The 21,256-nt window shown below is 38.9% G+C and overlaps 1 long non-coding RNA gene across 1 annotated transcript; it reads left to right on the plus strand.

The window, feature by feature from the left end:
• Positions 1-766: 766 nt before the first annotated feature.
• Positions 767-20,885, plus strand: LOC131157257 (uncharacterized). Its single transcript, XR_009137244.1, has 2 exons — positions 767-1,058; positions 20,673-20,885. It is a non-coding gene; the product is annotated as an uncharacterized LOC131157257 (long non-coding RNA).
• Positions 20,886-21,256: the final 371 nt, after the last annotated feature.

Raw genomic sequence — 21,256 nt, forward strand, 5'->3', positions numbered from 1 at the left:
ACTTGCGTCAAGGAGAACTAGAAGCTCCACGTATATCCCAGTTCACTCTCAGGCTCTCTCCTGAACTGACTCTCTTTCGGCATGCTCGCTTTCACTCGCCCACGCCCCACCATTCTTCACTCACGGCCAGCGACCACCGTAGCAACCGCGAAGGACACTCGACGGCGTGTCTGCTCGAAGGAACCATTAATCGCATCTACATCGTAGCTTCCTCCTCCGGTCACCCTCATGCACCCAACTCCTACCGCAGAAGTTCCTCTGCCAGCATCCGAGCACCAGCACAGTTGCACCATCTCCGGTAACCACCACAGCTGAACCATCGCCATCAACTCTGGTAACCCCCACTCTCTCACACCCCCTAACGACCTTCCCTCTCTCCTTCAATCCCCTCCGCTAACCAGCTCACCCCGAACCACCTCTCGCCATCACCACCTCACTACCGTCGCCACCCCATCACAGACTGCCTCCCTCTCCCTCATTTCTCTCAACCTGTCCTTCATCGTCTCTGACGCACAGCCTCTCTCTCACATCCCCATCGTCTCCCTCTCATTGCTCCACGCCATCGCCACAGCTTCGATGTCGTAGCCTTCGCCCTTTAACCCTCGTCGTAGCGTCACCATTCATCTCTCCCCCGCCATCTCACCGGCCATTCCCACTTCGACCAGGACGTCACCCTCTCCTCTGATGGCCGGTTCGTTCTCTCCGGCTTCCGGGACAGCCAGCTCCACCCCTGGGATCTCGCCGCCAGCGTCTCTGCCACGGCTAGCCCAGTACAGTCCCACCATTTCACGGCCACAAGGCCTTTCCTCACGGCAACAACCCCATCCCTATCTGCTACTCCACCCTCATTGGCGTCCTCGACGCTCGTTGTTTCTGTCATCGTTCCACCATATACAGCAGGTAGTCGCTCCGACGTAGAGTACAAGTGCTTCGTCGGAGGGTTCGAATAGGCTACTGACGAGCATCCCCAGCTTCGGCTTTCAGCCCTTACGGCAAGACTATCGAATCGAAGGTCCATTTTGGTTCGTCGTAGAGATCGAATCTGCTCCAACTCGCTGGTTTGGCCCATCTGAACTGATTTGTTTACTGTTAGTATCAATACATGCCAACATAATTTTTCTTTATTTATTTATTGTGGTATTCTCACTATTATGTGGTGTTGTGGTATTTTGTTTTATAATGTTTATTATCATTATTGTTTTTATTTTCATCCTACATATTGTAGTATCTATCAGAGCAGTCTCATGCCCATTCTGCAACTCAGCCATCTCCTATACCAGTTGGGTACACCTCATGTGATGCTAATTCATAGAATTTACACAATAGCCTCATCCACAGCTGAGGTGTCTTTGTATCATTTTGTAATTACTCAATTTGTTTTAACTTCTTGTTAGAATATTCTTTGGTTGTTGCATTCTGTTTTCCCTTTCCCTGTATAAATAACCAAGCCCGTATACAGTTTATAGACACAGAAAATTAATACAATTTTCAGAGCCTTTTGCAGTAGCTCTACCTTTTCTTTTTCTCTGCTTTTACACCTTCTGCAGCAGCTTTATCTTCTTCTTTTCTTACATGGTATCAGAGCAAGGTTCAGCGTAAAGTTTTTTTTTTAATGGCTGCTGAAGCTCCCAACTCATCCAAATCTTCTTTTCTGGATTTCTCCAACCCTTACCGACTTGACCATGGAGATAATCCATCTTTTCCCCTAGTTCCTGATCTTCTTATTGCCGATAACTACACTACTTGGTCGAGAGCCATGTGCAGGGCACTTCGTGCAAAAAATAAGCTCGGCTTCATCAATGGCACCTTCTCCAGACCAAGTTCCATCTCAGATCCACTCTTTGATGCGTGGGAGCGATGCAATGATCTGGTGGTTTCCTAGTTGCATAAGTCCATAAATCCATCTCTCAAATCCAGCATTGCTCTGGTAGATGACGCTGCTCAGGTCTGGAAAGAACTCCAAGGAAGATTCACTCAATCAAATGGTCATCACATCTTTCAACTTAAAAAGGCATTAACAGGTCTCACCCAAGACCATGACTCTGTTTCTGTTTATTTTGGCAAACTGAAGACTCTGTGGGATGAGCTTCTTCTATATGATCCCTTACCTGACTGTACCTGTGGCAAGTTGGCTGTTCTCCTTGATCGATATCAAAGGGATTATGTAATCCAATTTCTTATGGGCCTTAATGATTCATACAATGCCACCCGCGATCAGATTATGATCTTGGATCCATTACCTCTCGTAAACAAAGTTTTCTCTATGGTCCAACAGCAGGAACTACAACATCTCATGGTACCTAATCTCCCATCTATTGAATCCATGGCACTTGCTATTAACCGATCTTGTGCTTCCTATAAATTCTCTCCTAAACCTTCCAAATCATCCAAACATGACAAACCATTTTGCACCCATTGCAAAATTCAAGGCCACATTCTTGATGTTTGCTTCAAAGCAGGAAATGCTCAACCCCCAATTTGCACCCACTGTCATATGACAGGCCATATTGCTACAAAGTGCTATAAACTGCATGGGTACCCACCAGGCCACAAGTTTCATGGTAAATCCACGCAGTTCAATCCATATGCAAATATGTCTTCTCTCGATCTAGTAGAAGATATCTCAGAAGATAAGATGACCTTCACCAAAACTCAATACCAGCAGTTGTTGGCTCTTTTGAAGCCTTCCGAGACTTCCATTGCTACACATTCAGTCAACAATGTCCAGGCAGAATGTTCACACTCACCCACCATGAATGGTATTCCTCCATTTTCCCATACTCCTTGGTTAATGGACACAGGAGCTACAGATCACATGATCTGTTGCACTTCCTTTTTCTCCTCAATAACATCTTCTGTTTCATGTTTTGTTAAGCTAGCTAATGGTCACACAGCTCCTGTTTCCCACATTGGTACTGTCAGTATCAATCCCAAATTAACCTTACACAATGTTTTATGTGTTCCCTCTTTCCATTTCAATTTGGTTTCTGTCAAACAGCTAATCAACTCATTTTCTTGTTGTGTTCTTTTCTTTTCCCAATTTTGTTTTATTCAGGACCTTTTGTCATGGACCACGATTGGCATGGGTGAGATGAAAGCTGGACTTTACAACCTGATAACTACTCCAGTACCTCCTGCAGCCCTTTTCGATCATTTTCCCATTTCATTAAATAAATCCATTTCTGTTTCAGCAATTTCCAAATATGTGAATCTAGTTTCTGATCTTTGGCATTGTCGATAGGGTCATACTCCCCTTTCAAAGCTTCATGTAATCAAAGATCCCTACATTAGTAATCATATTTTCACTGTCTCTGATAAGAATCCATGTCTTGTTTGTCCACTTGCAAAGCATCATCGTCTCCCGTTTCCTGATAGCACTCACCAGAGTACAGCCCCTTTCGAACTCATACACTGCGATATATGGGGACCTCATTCCATTATGGCATATGATGGCACCAAATATTTTTTAACCATAGTTGATGACTTCTCTCGGTGTACTTGGATATATTTTCTTAAACTCAAATCTGATGCCAGGAAGTGTATTGAAGCCTTTTGCAATCTGATTGATACTTAATTTCACACCAAGTTAAAATTCTTCGCAGTGATAATGGTCTTGAATTTCAAATGACTGAATTCTTCAAAAATCGAGGCATTATTCATCAACGAACTTGTGTGGAAACTCCACAACAAAATGGAGAGGTTGAACGTAAACACCAGCACTTATTAAACATTGCCCGAGCCTTAAGAATTCAGTCCAATCTCCCTCTCTTGTATTGGATAGATTGCATCCTTACAGCAGCCTACATTATTAATTGCATTCCTAGTCCATTACTTTCACATAAAACACCATTTGAGCATTTGTTTAACAAACTTCCCACATACGCTCACATGAAAGTATTTGGGTGTCTTTGTTTTGCTTCCACCATCTCCCAAAATCGCCACAAATTTGATCCAAGAGGTCGCCATTGTGTTTTCCTTGGTTATCCTTTTGGTATAAAAGGCTACAAATTACTTGATCTTAATACCAAGTCTGTTTTCATATCTAGGGATGTCACCTTCCATGAACGCATTTTTCCCTTCCATCAACTAACTACTCCTGCATCCCTTCCTCAATCTTCATCTTTACCCTCTCCTTATCCCATACAATCTACCTCATTACACCCTACTCCTCCTTCCGAAATTCTTCCCAACTCCACATCAGACAATCCTTCTCCACCTTCCTCACTGATCCCACATTCTCCCATTTCTCCACTTCCCACCTTCCCTGCTGAATTATCACCAAATCTACCTTCACCTTCCACAGTTTCTCCTCCCCTCCTTCGCAGATCCACTCGTGCCAGAACAGCTCCTCATTATTTACATGACTTTCATTGCCAACAAGCTAGCTTCATTTCATCCAACCAACCATTGGACATGGCAGCCCCTCACCCAGGTATTTCTTTCCCTCTGTCTTCTTCCATTTCTTATGCACGATTATCACCTTCTTTTGCTTTATTTTCTTCTTCCATTTCTTCACAACAAGACCCTCAATCTTTCAATCAAGCTGCCAAGGACCATGACTGGTGCAAAGCAATGGAAGCTGAGATCGCAGCCTTAGAACTCAACAACACCTGGGTTCTCACAAATTTGCCTCTTGGAAAATCTCCAATTGATTGTAAATATAAATATAAAAGCAAATACAACTCTGATAGTACTCTTGAAAGGAAGAAAGCACGCTTAGTTGCTCGAGGTTTTACTCAGCAAAAGGGTGTGGACTATCATGAAACCTTCTCTCCCGCTGCCAAAATTGTTACAGTTCGCACTCTGCTTGCCTTGGCTGCCACTAAAGGATGGCATTTGCAGCAGTTTGACGTTAATAATGCCTTCATTCATGATGACTTACATGAAGAAATATATATATGAAGAAGCCCCCGGGATACACTAAAGGTCACCCAGGCCAGGTTTGCCGACTCCTCAAAAGTCTTTATGGCCTTAAACAGGCCTCACGACAATGGTATGAAAAATTTTCTCAATCTTTAATAAGTTTTGGTTTCCAACAATCCAAGGCTGATTATAGCCTTTTTACTTGTCTAACTACTAGTGGTTTCACAGTTCTTCTTGTCTATGTCGATGACATAATCGTTGCTAGCAGCTCCCTTACCTCCATTTCCCTTCTCCGTAATTTTTTAAACAACCATTCCCGTATCAAAGATCTTGGTCCCCTACGGTATTTATTAGGCATTGAAGTGGCTCGATCCCCCAAAGGAATTTTTCTTTGCCAACACAAATACACATTGGATATTTTAGCTGACACTGGACATCTTGCTTCCAAACCCCTTAAACTTCCTATGGATCAGAACCAAAAATTATCAAAATCCTCTAGCCTTCCTTTGTCCAATCCCACTCCTTATCGCCAATTCATTGGTCGTTTGCTTTACCTTACCCTCACCAGACCTGACATTAGCTATCCAATTCAAGTCCTCAGTCAATTTATGGATCGCCCTTCCACTACTCACCTTGCTGCAACACACAAAGTGCTTCGCTACCTCAAGCAAGCACCTGGCCAAGGCATCCTCTTGTCTGCAGCTTCTTCTATTCAGCTCATTGGCTATTCTGATTCAGACTGGGCTTCTTGCCCAGACTCTCCCAGGTCTGTCATTGGTTTTTGTGTGTTTATGGGACACTCTCTCATCTCCTAGTGGTCGAAGAAACAAACTGTGGTTTCCTGATCCTCTGCTGAGGCTGAATACCGGGCCATGGCCTCCATCTCCACTGAACTCACATGGCTCCGACATTTATTGGCTGACCTTTCCATCTCTCACCCTTAACCAGCTGAGTTATTTTGTGACAATCAAGCTGCTTTACACATTGCTGCGAACCCAGTGTTTCACGAAAGGACAAAACACATTGAAGTGGATTGTCATCTTATTCGGGACAATATTCAAGCTGGTACTCTCCGGACCGCTCACGTTTCTACTCGGTTGCAAGTTGCAGACATGTTTACTAAGTCTTTACCATCTCACTTACTCTACTTACATCTTTCCAAGTTGGGAGTAGCTGACATCTACTCTCCATCTTCCCGGGGGGGGGGGGGTATCAGAGCAGTCCCATGCCCATGCTGCAACTCAGCCATCTCCTACACCAGCTGGGTACACCTCATGTGATGCTAATTCGTGGAATTTACACAATAGTCTCATCCACAGCTGAGGTGTCTTTGTATCATTTTGTAATTACTCAATTTGTTTTAACTTCTTGTTAGAATATTCTTCGGTTGTTGCATTTTGTTTTCCCTTTCCCTGTATAAATAACCAAGCCCGTGTACAGTTTATAGACATAGAAAATTAATACAATTTTCAGAGCCTTTTACAGCAGCTCTGCCTTTTCTTTTTCTCTGCTTTTACACCTTCTGCAGTAGCTTTATCTTCTTCTTTTCTTACAGTATCTGTGGGTTTGTTATTATGTTTATGCTATTATATTTATCTTATATAATACCAGCCAGACCTCGCGCGCACATACACACACTGATACACACACCTTTACACACCACTCACACACACCTTCACTCGGTGACAGACATGTGGCTTGGGCTTGACCGAGGCTTAAAATGGTTAACCGATATGGAACCAAATCCCCAGAACAGGTCTGGTTCCTTGAACCGGTATGCAACCGATTTAAGTTTGTTTGTCTTTTTTTTTTTTCAAAGAAGGGCGACACCTCCATTTATTTATTGATAAGCTCTCACTTTTGGCGGGGGAATACCGTGGTTACAAGACAATCAAAGGGAGAAACAAAAGACAAAACTTTAAAGGTCTCCCAAAAAACAACACCAACGTTTAGAAAAAACAGGATTATAAATCCAAACAAAACAAAACAAAATAAGGACCTACAAAACAAATCTCACGCAACAAAACAAATAAAAGATAAACAACATAAATTATAAACCAAAACCAACAGGAAATCAACTAAATATACCTCATATAAGCCGTAATTTGATGTATGTTTGTTTATTTGATGTATCATTATTTAAATGTTTAATAATTCACCATAATTTACAAAAATCCATAAATATCATAAAAATTCTAGAAAACTCACAAAATTTCAAAAAAATCATCAAAAAATAAATTTTTTTTTTGGCCAATTTTGTTTGTTTGTTCCCCCTAAAATAAATCTCATGTTGAAAAGTCACAAAAAAAAAAAAAAAAAAAAATCAAAATGTGTTGAAATTCAAAAAATACCCTTTTAAAACTTAGAAGACATTTTCATGCTTAGAAAATCATAAAAATTCAGAAAACTTAGGAAAAAGTTTTAAAAAATATTTTCAGGACTTGATTTTCCTCATTTTGATTAATTGGTTTTGTGTTATTTAAAATTCGAGTAAAATTACAAAAAAAAATAAAATTACAAAACAATATTTTGAGGCTAGAATATTTTTTTTGTACTTATAAAAACCACCAAAAATAAAAAAAAAAATCAGAAAATATTTTCAAGGTTTAGAAAATTGTTTTCATCCCGAACAAATTTAAAAACCTCCCAAAATAGTATTTTTATACCTAGAAAAATCCTATAAAATTTCAAAAATCTTGGGAGTGTATTTTTGTACTCTATTTTCTCGATTTTCCGATCCCGATGATTTCAAAGGGAGGCATTGAGCTCTTCAGAGTATGGTATGCCCTGGTTATGAGGGAATACTTATATAATATTTTATTTTGTATTATTTTTTTTACACTTTTTGAAAGGGAGTAAAATAAGAAGGCTCATTAGATTTATTTTGGGATAATTTTCGATTCATTCGGTACCACTCGTAAGAACGAGCGCATAGGGGTTCTAATACCTTCCCCTCGCGTAATTGAATTCCTGAGCTCGATTCTAGTAATGTAGACCAATTCTACCCTTAGTTGGGTAGTAATCAAGTATTTTAACCACACTCTAAAAGGTTAGTGGTGACTCCATTACACCTTGTTTTTCATGAAAATATCATTTTAAAATCCACCTTTTCTTCTTTGCGTACCCTGGGGCAACACATCCTGGTGTGTTCCACCCCGCGCAGGAGAACGTCGTGAAAGTTTGGCGACTCTGCTAGGGATGATGAGAGTTGAGCCAGTAATTAGTTGAAGATTATCCTGAAATTCAAAATTTGATAAGCCTTTGTGAGCACTCCCTTTCATTTTTGTACAAATTGATAATTTGATTGTACATATGTAAATAATTGTGTATATAGGACTAACTGTAAATGCTTTACTTACTTTGGTAGTTGAATAAGCATGTGATTAGTTCTGAGTGCTTTTCCATGATTAAGTGTATGACTAATTACACATACCTAGTCAAGCATGTGATTAATTGTACGTACTTTTAAGCATGTGATTATTTGTGAATATTTTGTTTGAATAAAGATGTGGATGAATGTGGGATAGGTGGATCAGGTTCAAATTGAACTCACACACTTTCACAGCTTTATACTCGGACTTTCTTTCTAGTATTAGAAAGGAGTGTAATAGTGTCAATTCCTATGTGGCAGAGCTTATAGGGACCCGCGAACCACTCTGTTCAGTGTGAACTTTTTCTAGACCTTTGTGAGGGAGGATAGAGTTTCAATATGGGGACCTTTTTCAATAAAGTTAGAGCTTAACCACACATAATCATCCGGAATCCCTTGCCTAGGGTAGAGCCTCAAAGAATCTAGTGTGTATAGAGACCCATTCACTGGGGTTAGGACAGCAGCCACATACTTCTCCACATATGGTAATCCATGACTGTTGTATATATGTTTTCAAATGCTTTGTGTTGTGCATTATGCATCCACTCAGGCATCCCTATCACTTGGCCAATATTTCAGGAAAATCCCAATTCATTCGTGAGAAAGTAAAAATTTTATTTCTCAAGGTACCCTACCAAGGGGAAAATGGATCATTCCCGAGATCATTAATAAATAAGGTTTTTCCCGGAAACTCTGGCCAAATGATTATTTAGGCTGCATTGCATGCATCCAAGCATAAGATTTTGTCTCCAATGTGCCAGTAATCACATGACAATTTCCTGTAAGATCAAGCCGAATTAAAGTCCGGGAACCCAACATTGAGCCCACCTATACCCACCCTTACAACATCAGAAGGAAAGGCGGGATCATATGGAATCAGTTGGAAAACCGTATAAGAGCTCATAAGTAGAGTTAGAAGAAGATCTACTGAGAAATTCAAGAGATTAAGGATCAGATGATCAAATTAATGAGGATAACCACCTCTTCGTTCAAAATTGTGCAACTCCCAAAGCAGATTGCTGAAAGCAAACCCATACTTCCATCGAGATCTATACCTATTAGCGAATGTCCTTCGTCATAGTCGATGGAGTTGCTGGCTAGCTTAGGCTTGAGCTTGCACACATTTGTCCTTACAACCTAGGACTCAAGTTCCCAACCTAAGAGAGATGTCGATGCACTTCCAGTCACTAATGTTGACACCACAGAAGAAAAAGTAGTTGAAGAAGCAAGCAAAAGACAAACCCCCATCTCAGGAATGAGTCATGGAAAGGGCAATTGCTAGCTTTGGAGGGAGCAAGCGTTTTTGATTCATCAGCCACTGGTAACCTTGGTTTGGTGCCAGACTTTGTCCTTCCCCTGAAGATCAACATCTTGGACTTTGAGAAGTTTAGTGGGTCCAAATGCCCCTTAGCTCACCTGGGGATGTATTTCCAGAAGATGGCGGCACATGTCGACAACGATGATTTGCTCACCTACTATTTCAAATATAGTTTGACTAGGGAAACTTTAAGATGGTATAGTCGAGTAAAAATTCACACATGGAAGGATTTAGCTCATTCTTTTATCGCTCATTACAGCCATAATGCAGATTTAACTTCAAAGTGCATGGAGGATAAAACAAGCAAGTGCTCTCATTAAGGGAAAGACATAACCATGCCAATCCATTCAAATCTATAGGCGCATGTGAGGAATGCCCCCAGAAACTTCCGAAGGGTGGATCCTATCCTTATAACCTATGCCGAGTTGTTTCCTAAATTGTTGGAAAAAACTATTGATATCTGCTATTCCTGAGATTCCTGTCACTAACCCTCCCCCGTGGTGGTATGATTCAGAGGCCCGTTGTGAGTACCACGCTAAATCTCTCGGTCACACCATCGACTGATGTTGGGCCTTCAAGTATAAAGTTCAATCACTACGGGATGCAGGATGGATAGTGTTTGAAGGCAAGCAGCCAGGGATCCGGGGTGGTCCCCTCCCAATCACAGGGAAGGAAGTGGTTAACATGCTGTAAGAAGGCCTGGGAGCCAAGGTCACACAGAAGAATATATCAGATGTGGCCTGAATGAATTGGTTAACCTTTCTGTTGCCAGAGTAGAAATACAAATTGGCAGAATTTTGACTATCTCGTCCATGTCATATGGCGCTTTTGTCTTCTTTATTTTCATTTTCATTTCCTCTTTGTAATCTTGTGACACTTCTGTCTCAGAGAATTTCATTCTTGTCAATGAAATGAAGTTATGCATTTTCGTATATCATTTGCATCATAAGTTCAATCGCAAAATTTTGTTTGCTCATGTTTCATGTGGGAATAAGGAAAACAAAAATACTAGTATTCATGAGCCAGAAAATGATGTTAACTTTTAAAAAGGGGATGATAAAGAAGATGAAATAATTTTCCTCATCCTATGGATTCACGCGTAAAAAAGCATGAAATAATGTTGTTTGTTCCATAAGTTTGTGTTCTTCATCACTTTTGTTTTGATTAAATGGAAGATGGCCATTCTTGGCCAACCAGTTTTCCCACAAAAAGAACCAAGCGCTGATTTATCACTTGCTACACCATTTGAGCCTGAATGTCAAACATTTTCTTTTAAAAAATCATTTTCCTAAAGATTAAACAGGGTTCGGGGTTTTCAAGGGTCTGAAAAATCAAGCGAGACAACAATTAGCTGCCAAAATGATGGCCCCTTGCTAACCCCGTTGAGCTCAAAATATTCAATTCCTAGTTTAACCTGTCAAAGGATCACACCCCACATTAAGGCAATTTTAAAAGAATTTGGTCCCAATTGGAGTTCAAACTAAAATAGAGAAAAAGATTTCTCCATAAGAAAATGATGAAAGGAAAAGATGCAAAAAGAGAAAAAAGAAAGAAAAATAAAGAAAGGAAAATAGGGGACATACATCATATGTGATCCTTGACTAGTGATTACCTTTGATAACATCAACAAAATGAAAATGTTAGGAAAAATAAAAACATCAATGGAAAACAAAAAAAGGATATTTTCATATCATTGAATGAAAATTTTTTTTTGAATTAAAGAATCAAAATCAAGAAGAAAAAGAACCCACAGGGCAAGGATATTTTGGATCAGATATACAAAACCAAGAGAATCTTGGATACTCTCTCTCAAACCAACAAAAAGATGTTGAAGAAGATTATGTGAGATAAAAAATTTGAGCCTTGTTATATCTCTTTCTTCTTTGACTCATCCCCTAAGCCTATATTACGGTTCAAATGAAAGTCCTAACGAAATTGGTACACATTGTTGTCTCAAATGATTTGTCAGACTCAATGTTGAGTCTGAACTACGTAATAACTTGATCCTGAAAATGTACGTAGGTAGCTTGTTCAAACAACAAGTTTGGTCAATATATTACAAATACTTTGCCACAAAATGGGACAGGAGATATCAATTGGGGGAGGGAATATTGAGCCTTAGTTTCCTTATTTTTCTAAGAACCCGTATCCTTAGGCCTACATTTCGTTCCGAGTCCCAAAGTCCATTTGAAGATCAAAATAGAGGTAGAGCTTCACTAAACTATGGACAACAGTCAGGACAAGAAAGCAACATTATTTCCTTTGACAGAATTAGAGCAATCGAAAAGGGAGAGAGTCAGTTATTCAGCCTGATAAACTGACATCAATGTCACATGACTTTCTAATAATGGTGTAAAACATCTATTTTGTCCATATGAACTTTTGATTTTGCAAATTGATGCATTATCATTCATCCTCAAAATCCCTTTCATCCTTCAAAACCTCCAAAAGACGATTGGATAGTCAAAGAAGTATCCCGCAAGGCTCGACATTTGCTTTTCTAGGAACCAATTTAGAAATTTGCTTACTCAAGTGGAATTTGAAAGTATGGCGAGGAGCAGTCATAAGTAAATGTAATTGTGGCAAAATTCGGGTTAAGCTTCACTATAGCCAGTCCTAGTACCTTCACATCAGAGTAGAATTCAAAAAACATGGCGAGGAGCAGTTACAAATGCATTTAATTAGGGCAAATTTTGTGTTGAGCGTCACTATAACCAGTTCCGATCCCTAGGCATCAAAGTAGAAGTTGAAAGCTTGGCCAATGATCAATGAAATGTAACTAGGGAAAATGACGGGTTGATTTTTTTAACAAACCAATTGAGGGACCCTCAAATTGGATTGGAATTTGAAAATTGGCCAAGGCCAGAGTTGGGATTGTCAATTATGGGCACGTTGGAAGAAGAAAGTTCATGCATCAACATGCACTTCATGTATTGCATATGAAAAGAAAAGACGCACTGCATATACATCATCTCATGCAACATGCATATATCTCTGCATTCTAGCATCACAAGCAATAACATGCATACATATGGCAATAGAGCATTATTCATTTACACTTGTCTTATTAGGCTTTTGAATAATCCTTTTGCACCCTGGACTGAGTCATTCTTATCTTGTTGGTATTTGAAATTGGGGCAGTTTACCCCAAGCACTGAATGACATACTTTGAAACTGGGCCAACTGACCTTAGGCACCGAATGACATACTTTGATGACATATTTTGAAATTGGAGTAGCTGACCCCAGACATAGAATGACATCCTTTGAAATTGGGGCAACTGAACCCGAGCACAGAATAACCCGCTTTGAAATTGGGGTAGGTGACCCCAGACATAGAATGACATCCTTTGAAACTGGGGCAGCTAACCCCAGGCACAAAATGACATGCTTTGAAACTAGGGTAACTGACCCTAGGTAGCTAACTCATGCACAGAATGACCACTTTGACACTAGGGCACAAGTCTTTAAAACCAAAAAATATGTCTCCAACATTCAAATGATATTTTATAAAGTTTTCCCAATTTACTATGGTACTCGAGTCATTATGTCAGGTACGAGTTTCCCAATTTACTATGGACTTCAGGTCACCACACCCAATACGAGTTATCCAATTTGCTATGGTTCTCAGGTCACCATGCCTGGTACGAGTTATCCAATTTGCTATGGTAATCGGGTCACCATGCCTGGTACAAGTTTCCCAATATACTATGGTATTTAGGTCCTCATGCCCGGTGTGAGTTTCTTAACTTACTATGGTACTCGGGTCACCATATATAGTTTGAATTATCCTTATTTGATATGGTACTTGAGTCACCATGCCAAGTATGAGTTTCCTAATTTACTATGGTATTCAGGTCACCACAACCAATACAAGTTATCCAATTTGCTATGTTACTCAGGTCACCATATGTTAGCTTTGGTGCAATCCCAAAAGGGGGTGAATTGTTATTTAAAAATTTTATCCCGTAGGTCAATCCACTAATAGCAGTATTTCACAAGCCTAAGATCAATTTTGTGCATATAAAATAAATCAATGTAAATATATAGCGGGTTTTAAACTGTAATAGAAATTTAACCAAGCATGTACAATAAAACAGTAAAGGAGACGACACTAGAAATGTTATCGAGATTCGGCAAACTACCTACGTCCCCGTCTTGATTAACAAGTACAAGGATTACCACTATAAACTCACTTAATGGGTGGAGTGGCACCTAAACAAGTAGGTCAATTAGCACAGGACTGACCTCAACCTTTACAATTAGGTCAAGTTAACACAGGGTTGACCTTAACCTACACAATCCTTCTGGGCAGAATCCACGCCTGGAATACAACAAATTTCTCAAAAAAATTTGCGTACATGCTTCTTAACTAAGCAGATTATGTACCAATATAATCAATACATCACTGAATGATATGATAAGATAAGCTCAATGTGGTCTTAGTATCTACTCTCAAAGTTTTATGCAAATAATGCAATCAATATGTGAGAGTGTAAGTGATGGGATCTTTGTGTCAAAATAATATTCTCAATCACAGCACAACAACAAAGATCACAAGTATGCTTCAAATATCTCAACAAATGTTTTTCTCAATATAAACCACAAGAGATATTTAAAAATGATTTGTAAAAATTATTTAATCTTTGTGTTAAGATGATGATATCAAACAAACTATATAGCAACAAAGATTTTTTTTTTTTAGCACTCTAGCAAATATCTCAAAATATATATTTCTCAAATATAAGCACAAGAGATATTTTGAAAATGATTTGTAAAATATTTTAGCAATTAAAATTCAATGTGAATTCCTTGAGTATTGCAATGACAATGCAAAACTCAAAAGCTCAATGAAGTATTCCTAAGGAAGACTTTATAAAAAAGTCTCCTAAGGAAACTTGAAACTTTGCTCTCTAATAAAATAACCTCAATCAATCAATAACAAGAGAGAGCTTAATCCTTTGAGACGAACACTCAAGCACACTTACAAGGAGATTTAAACTATAAAATCGAGTAAGAATGAGTGTAGGAGGCTTAAAAATGGAAGTAGGATTTTTTGAATTTCAGAGGATTTTTGGTAATTAAGATTGCTAATTCTTCACTAATTTTTGCAAATGAGGGGGTATATATAGAATTCCCCAAAATTATAACTGTTCAGGACATGTAGGGTATTATTAGGATTCTTTAAAAACATTTTAGCAAAGTTAACCCCATTTAAAAAATTTAACCTCGGTAAAAAAATTGTCCAACCTGAGAGCATTGATCGACCGAACTTAAGGTTCGGTTGATCAAGTGACAGAGTTTGATCGACCGTGTAAAAAATGAATTGAGAGTGGGTCTTAAAGGTGATTTTCCCAAATCCACGCAGTTCGGTTGACTAGGTGATTTTGAACTAGGTAGTTCACTCGACCGGGAAGTTGGAATCTCCCACGTGGGGGTTCGGTCAACCAGAGTGCTACCCGTATAAATTTGGTCGGTCGACTAAGGAGTCAAAACGTTGGCCCGTGTGGGAGTTCAGTCGAACAAGTTGTATAAACTTGGCAAGATACAATCGACCGTGCTATAGTCAAAATGTTGACCTCTAATCGATTCGATCGACCGAAAGTTTTATACATTTCAGTTCGATCGACCAAACATGCATTTTTTATGCATTTCGGTTCTAATTCCCTTATACATTAACCCTATCCATATAAGCACATATGTTTATGCATGCATGTGGGTCCTAAGGTCATTCTAGGTTGTTTTGAGAGCCGACTGAAAAAATTTGGCATTAGTCGACTGAAGGGTGCCCAATGGTCATTTGGTTTCCCATGGTCATTTGAATTTATCTACCCTATCATGTAGGTAAAGCATTGATTATTATAGACCATTTTTCCTAATTACTATTACAGACCCAAAATGATAAATATAAATTACAACAAATAAAAGATCTAGGTCTTTATCTTCTTCAAGCCTATGTGCGTGCACCATATGATAGTTCCAATTGATCCTACACAAAAACTCATCAACCATTAAATACAAAGAGTATTTATCATTATCAAAATCGGGTATGACCCATAGGGTCAACACCATACCCGGTATGAGTTATCAAAGTTGCTATGGTACTTGGGTCACCATGCTCGGTATGAGTTTCCTAGTTTACTATGGTATTTAGGTCCCCATACCCGGTACGAGCTATCCAATTTTCTATGGTACTCAGGTCACCATACCTAGTACGAGTTATCCAATTTGTTATAGTACTCAGGTCACCATGCCTGGTACAAATTTCCTAGTTTATTATGGTACTAGGGTCCCCATGCCTGGTATGAGTTTCCCAATTTACTATGATACTCGGGTCACCATACCCGGTACGAGTGATCCTCATTTGCTATGGTACTCAGGTCACCATAACCGGTATGAGTTATCCAATTTGTTATGGTACTCGGGTCACTATGCCCGGTACGAGTTTCCCAATTTACTATGGTACTCAGGTCTCCATTCTCGGTACGAGTTCCCCCAATTTACTATGGTACTCAAGTCCCCAAGCCTGATACGAGTTTCCTAATTTGCTATAGTACTAGGGTCCCCATGATCAGTATGAGTTTCCCTATTTACTATTGTATTTAGGTCCCCATGCTCGGTACGAGTTTCTCAATTTACTATGGTACCCGGGTCCCTACGTCCTGTACGAGTCTCCCCATTTGCTATGATACTAGGGTCCCCATGCCCAGTACGAGTTTTCCAATTTACTATGGTACTTGGGTCCCCACACCCGGTATGAGTCTCCCCATTTGCTATGGTACTAGGGTCCCTATGCGAAGTACGAGTTTTCCAATTTACTATAGTACTTAGGTCCCCACGCTCGGTACGAGTCTCCTAATTTGCTATAGTACTAGGGTCCCCAAGCTCGGTACGACTTTCCCAATTTGCTATGGTACTCGGGTCCCCATACCCTGTACGAGTTTTCCATTTACTATGGCACTCGGGTCCCCATGTTCGGTATGAGTTACCATAATATGTTATGGTACTCGGATTCGCATATCTGGTAGTTGTCATCCCCAATTGTTGTAGTACTCGAATTCTCAAATCCAGTATGAGTCTAGGACACCATGGAATTACCTCAAATGATCTAAAATCCCTGTGTAGTCACGTAGCCTAGTTAAAATAGGTGTTTTTTTTTTTTTTTTTTTATCTTTGCAAGCTTGTTGCTACAAATAACGTAGGAGAGTTCCCACTGTTACATTGAACCAACAAAGCCTACAAAGAGGGGCAGTTGTAGACACCTCAATTTTAACCAGACAACCCAAAGGAGACCTGGCGTAATAAAATTTGACTTCGAATCCTAGAAATTAGAGGATCCTTTCAAAAAAATCCAATTGAGTCCGTTTCAAAATTAAAAATCTTTTATTTTAGTCACAGTGTTATTATGTTAAATCCCGGTTATTTTCAAAAATGAGTCCTGTTGGTCTTTAAATTGAGTCTTTTAATTTTGAGTTTTTCAATTTGAACCCTTTGGTTTTTGAATCGAGTTTTCTAAATTTTTGAATTAAGTCGTTTAAAATTGAATTCTTTAAATTGAGCATTTTATAGAGTCATTTTTATTAAATCGAGTCCTAGTTTCGCTATTTCTGAAAATCAAGTTTTGTTTCTTTAGGCTGAGTCTCTCTTTTTGGGAGTATAAAATTGAACAACCAAAAGTACAAAAAAGAAATACAAAAAGAAAAATACTAAGCAAATAAAATACAAAGGAATAAAAATCTGGAGTCGCATGCATACCTGTAGGAATTGCTCAGCAGAATTGGCAATCAGTGACCTAGAAAAATAACAACAAACTCAAAAATTTTAAAAGAAAAAGAAAAAGAAAAGCATGTGCAATGATTCTGTCCTAAACCCCATTAACAGAAAGCACGTGCGGGAATATTTTCTGTTGCAACTTTTTTGCAGCTTCCCGTGAGCCTTGCACGCCATTTTGCAATACCCAAACCCCTCTAAATGAGGAGTCTCGGGCACGCAGCTGGTTGGGGGGGGGTGGGGGTGGGTCCTTTATTCATTGTTCACACACTGTTCGTCCTCATCCTCATCCTCATCCATTTTCCATCTCCATTCTTTCGCACCATCACCCGCACCACCAGTCTTCCACCTTTTAACTCCACCACCACCACCACCACCTACAACTACCATTAACACGACCATCTTCCAGAGTTTCCGTAATTCTCACCATCATCCTCACCATCCTTTTGCTCCACCATCACATACAGCAGCCCTCTGACCTCGTCGGCACCTGAACACAGAGCTCCTTTGTAATAACTCAAACCCAGAAAATAAAAGAAAAATAGATAAAAAGGAAAGGGAAAATAAATAAAGGAAAGGAAGAAAAATTTTAGGGAAGCATAGCATGGTCTTGTCGACGAGAGCCCTGTACTTGTCAACGAGGAGATCCCGAGAGTAGGGAAAATTTAAGTTTTTAAAAGATTTGTCGATGAACCCGATGTTCTCATCGACGAGTTTCCTTCTTTGGTTCGTCAACGAACCTTTTAGACTCGTCGACAAAGGCCAGCCTATAAATAGGCCTTGGGTCATTTTCATTCGCGAAAATCTCTCTCTGCACTCTCTCTCTCTAGGGTTTGGCTCTCCCACCTTCTCTCTTCGATTTTGGCCCGAATTTAGCCCAATTAGAAGATCGGAAACCACCACGAGGTTCCTAAGGTGATTCTCTTCAAGTTATTCGGAGCAAAATTGTGATTTGGAGTTCTTGGGCACCACTCCAAAATTAGGGTAGGTAGGATATTTTTAATATTAAATTAATTATTGGTGTTGGCTTTACAAGACTTAATATCCCTTAATATACTATTTTGATGCTAACAAACAAGTAAAAATTAACATGCTTTAATTAAGTGATGTGTTTTCAGGACTCAATGATGAATGCAAGGTTAAAGGATTCATGAAAGCTTATATTTCAAAGAAGGATGGTCAATATGAAGCTTAAAGCATGGATTCAAAAATGGATTTAAAGATAAAGCTTGAAGATCATGAGAGCATGAGGATTAAAAAGAACTTGATGAAAGCTCAAAGAAAGATGAAGCAAGCATAAAGACCTCAAGCAATTCAAGAATTGAAAATTTGAAAGAGTCTAAAGGATATTTTATGTAAGTACTTCAAATAATTTCAATATAAATGCATGAAACTCTTGGAAAATATTTTTATAAGATAAAAAATTGTTTCAAAATTGTTAGAATCATTTTTGGAATGAAAAGCACCAAAAAGAGGATTTCCCAATTGCTGTCATTTTTTCTACATCTGCATTTAGGTGCATTTTTATCTATCAAAACCTCCTTATTTTAAATAGTGTTCAACAAGAAAGTTGTAAGATTTTATCTTAGCTTTCTTTTAACACCAAATCGTCAAACTTGGAGTTACACAGAAAACATTATGATTGAAAGACTGAAGGGTGCTCGAAGCTGACAGCCTGACAAACGATTGTCAAGAACTGGATAGCCGACTGCCAGTGCACTTTGAGGCGCCTGTCTGTGTTTGGACAGCCAACTGCCACCTTTCTGTCCCTTTGGTTTAACTAGACAGCCAACTTGTAGTGACCCGAAAAATAATAGTATTTTAATATTAAAGTGGGAGAGAAAATATATACAGAAACGTAAGGAGGTCGTAGACGAATTCAAGAAATTGCCAAGTTTCGTCAACGAATTCTAGGTTTCGTCGATGAAGGCCTTCAAAATTTCATCGACGAATACAGGGCTTTGTCGACGAATTTACTGAAGGATTCGTTGACGAAGTGACGTGTCTCATTGACAAATTTGGCCCTATAAATAGATAAAAACTAGATTTTTATTCATTTATCGCGCCATTCTCTCTCTTATCTCTCTCTCTCTCTCCTACAAATCCTCTCACTTCTCTCTTTGATTCTGGCCCCACCAGTCACCAGATCGACGATCCGCAGCTACCACGATGCTCCTGGTGGAGTTCTCTGCAAATCTGCCGGAGCAGATTGTTGGGAAAACAGAGTTGGAATTTATCCCAAATTCAGGGTAAGAACTTTTAGTCCCTTTTTGGCCTTATGATAGTTATAGGAAGAAAAATACTAATATTATGTTATGAAAAATATTGTTTTCAGGGTGTTTTGTAGGAGGCCCTGCGGGTGTTAGACTTGTATTCCCTAGGGGGCTTTCCAGTAGTCAGGTAAGGGAAATATATTATGCTAGGTATTTCTTAAAATACTATACAGCTTATTTAATTATGAAAATTATGTATTTAAGTATGGTGTGGCTTATGAATATGAATATGGTACGGGTATATTTTTTACGAATGCTAGTTTCATGATTTTACGAATTTCAGTACCATGATTATGTGAATTTCAGTACTGTAATTTTATAGATTTTAGTACATGATTATACAAATCTCAGTACCATGATTATACGAATCTTAGTATTATGAATATGCAGTTTCAGTGTTATGAACATATAATTCTTAGCAGTACGATGTATGAATTACAGTACAGTTTATGCAGTTATTACGATTACTTTAGAATCCTGGTAAATCAGTTAGATATGTATAAAAATATATATTATATGATATTAGACCCTGTTGGACTTACAGTTACAGAGCACAGTACCGTTGCTACAGATATTATGTTACATTATGAGTGGAACCACCTATTCAGATAATACGTGGTAAGGTCGATCACCTAGGCCCTTGAAGAGGTTAGGCTCCCCATCCAGATATGGGTTGAGGTGGGCAGATTGATTGACGGAGTACAGTGATTTATTCCTGATTGGCTAGCCAGGGTAAATCCATCCTACGGGCCGCACAACCTTGTCATGAGGGGGTAAGTCATGACACACAGATAGCCACAGGGAACAGTTTCAGTTACTATTACCACGGATTTACAGAAACAGGGACCCTACTTATGTACACTAGAAGTACTTTGAATTATAACCTATAAACTGCTATGTTAAACAACATGGAAAGGGGTGGTGTATTTTGTTATTTGTACTGTACTTTTGTATTCACTTATTCATGTTTATATGAAAACATATTTCATGATATATAGTAGCTCATTTGTCACACACTAGTAATAGCATATTTCTTCTTACTGAGCATTGGCTCATCCGAGTGTTGAAATATTTTTCAGGTGATCCAGGTAGGCGAGCAGACCAGGCTCGAAGATAGAGGGGTGTCTGTAGTGCCCTGTCAGAGAGTGAGTGCATTTTTGGGGAGTGTTTTTGTATATCCCAGTATAGTTGAGGGAATTTTTGAAAAACAGATATATGTGTATATTTTTTGGAATATGGTAGTACTCTGGTATTGGTTTTGGTATTGTATGTAATGATTTATGGTTATGTTTATATAATTTCCGCTTCTTGCTGCTTAGGTTTATGGTTGGGTTTACCCCCAGCATGGTATCAGAGCATGTAGAATATTAGTATATAAAAAAAAAAACCTATTTAATTAAGCAGGTCGTTACATGACTGCCAAAAATAGATAGTCAACTGCCATGCAATTGTTTTGAAATTTTCATAATGGATAAATTTTTTAAATGAGGTTGCTTGGGGCTCAAACTTTGTGAAAACTTAGGGAATACTCCAAGTCACTTGGGGATCAAGTTACATACTTTTTAAAGTCTATAAATAAGCCTCAAAGATCATTGAATCAATGAACCAAGAATTCAAATTCAACAAAAGTTCAAAATCTCTCTCAATTGCTCTCAAATTCTCA

This window comes from Malania oleifera, chromosome 6 (genome assembly GCF_029873635.1).
Source record: "Malania oleifera isolate guangnan ecotype guangnan chromosome 6, ASM2987363v1, whole genome shotgun sequence".
Taxonomy (NCBI): Eukaryota; Viridiplantae; Streptophyta; class Magnoliopsida; order Santalales; family Ximeniaceae; genus Malania; species Malania oleifera.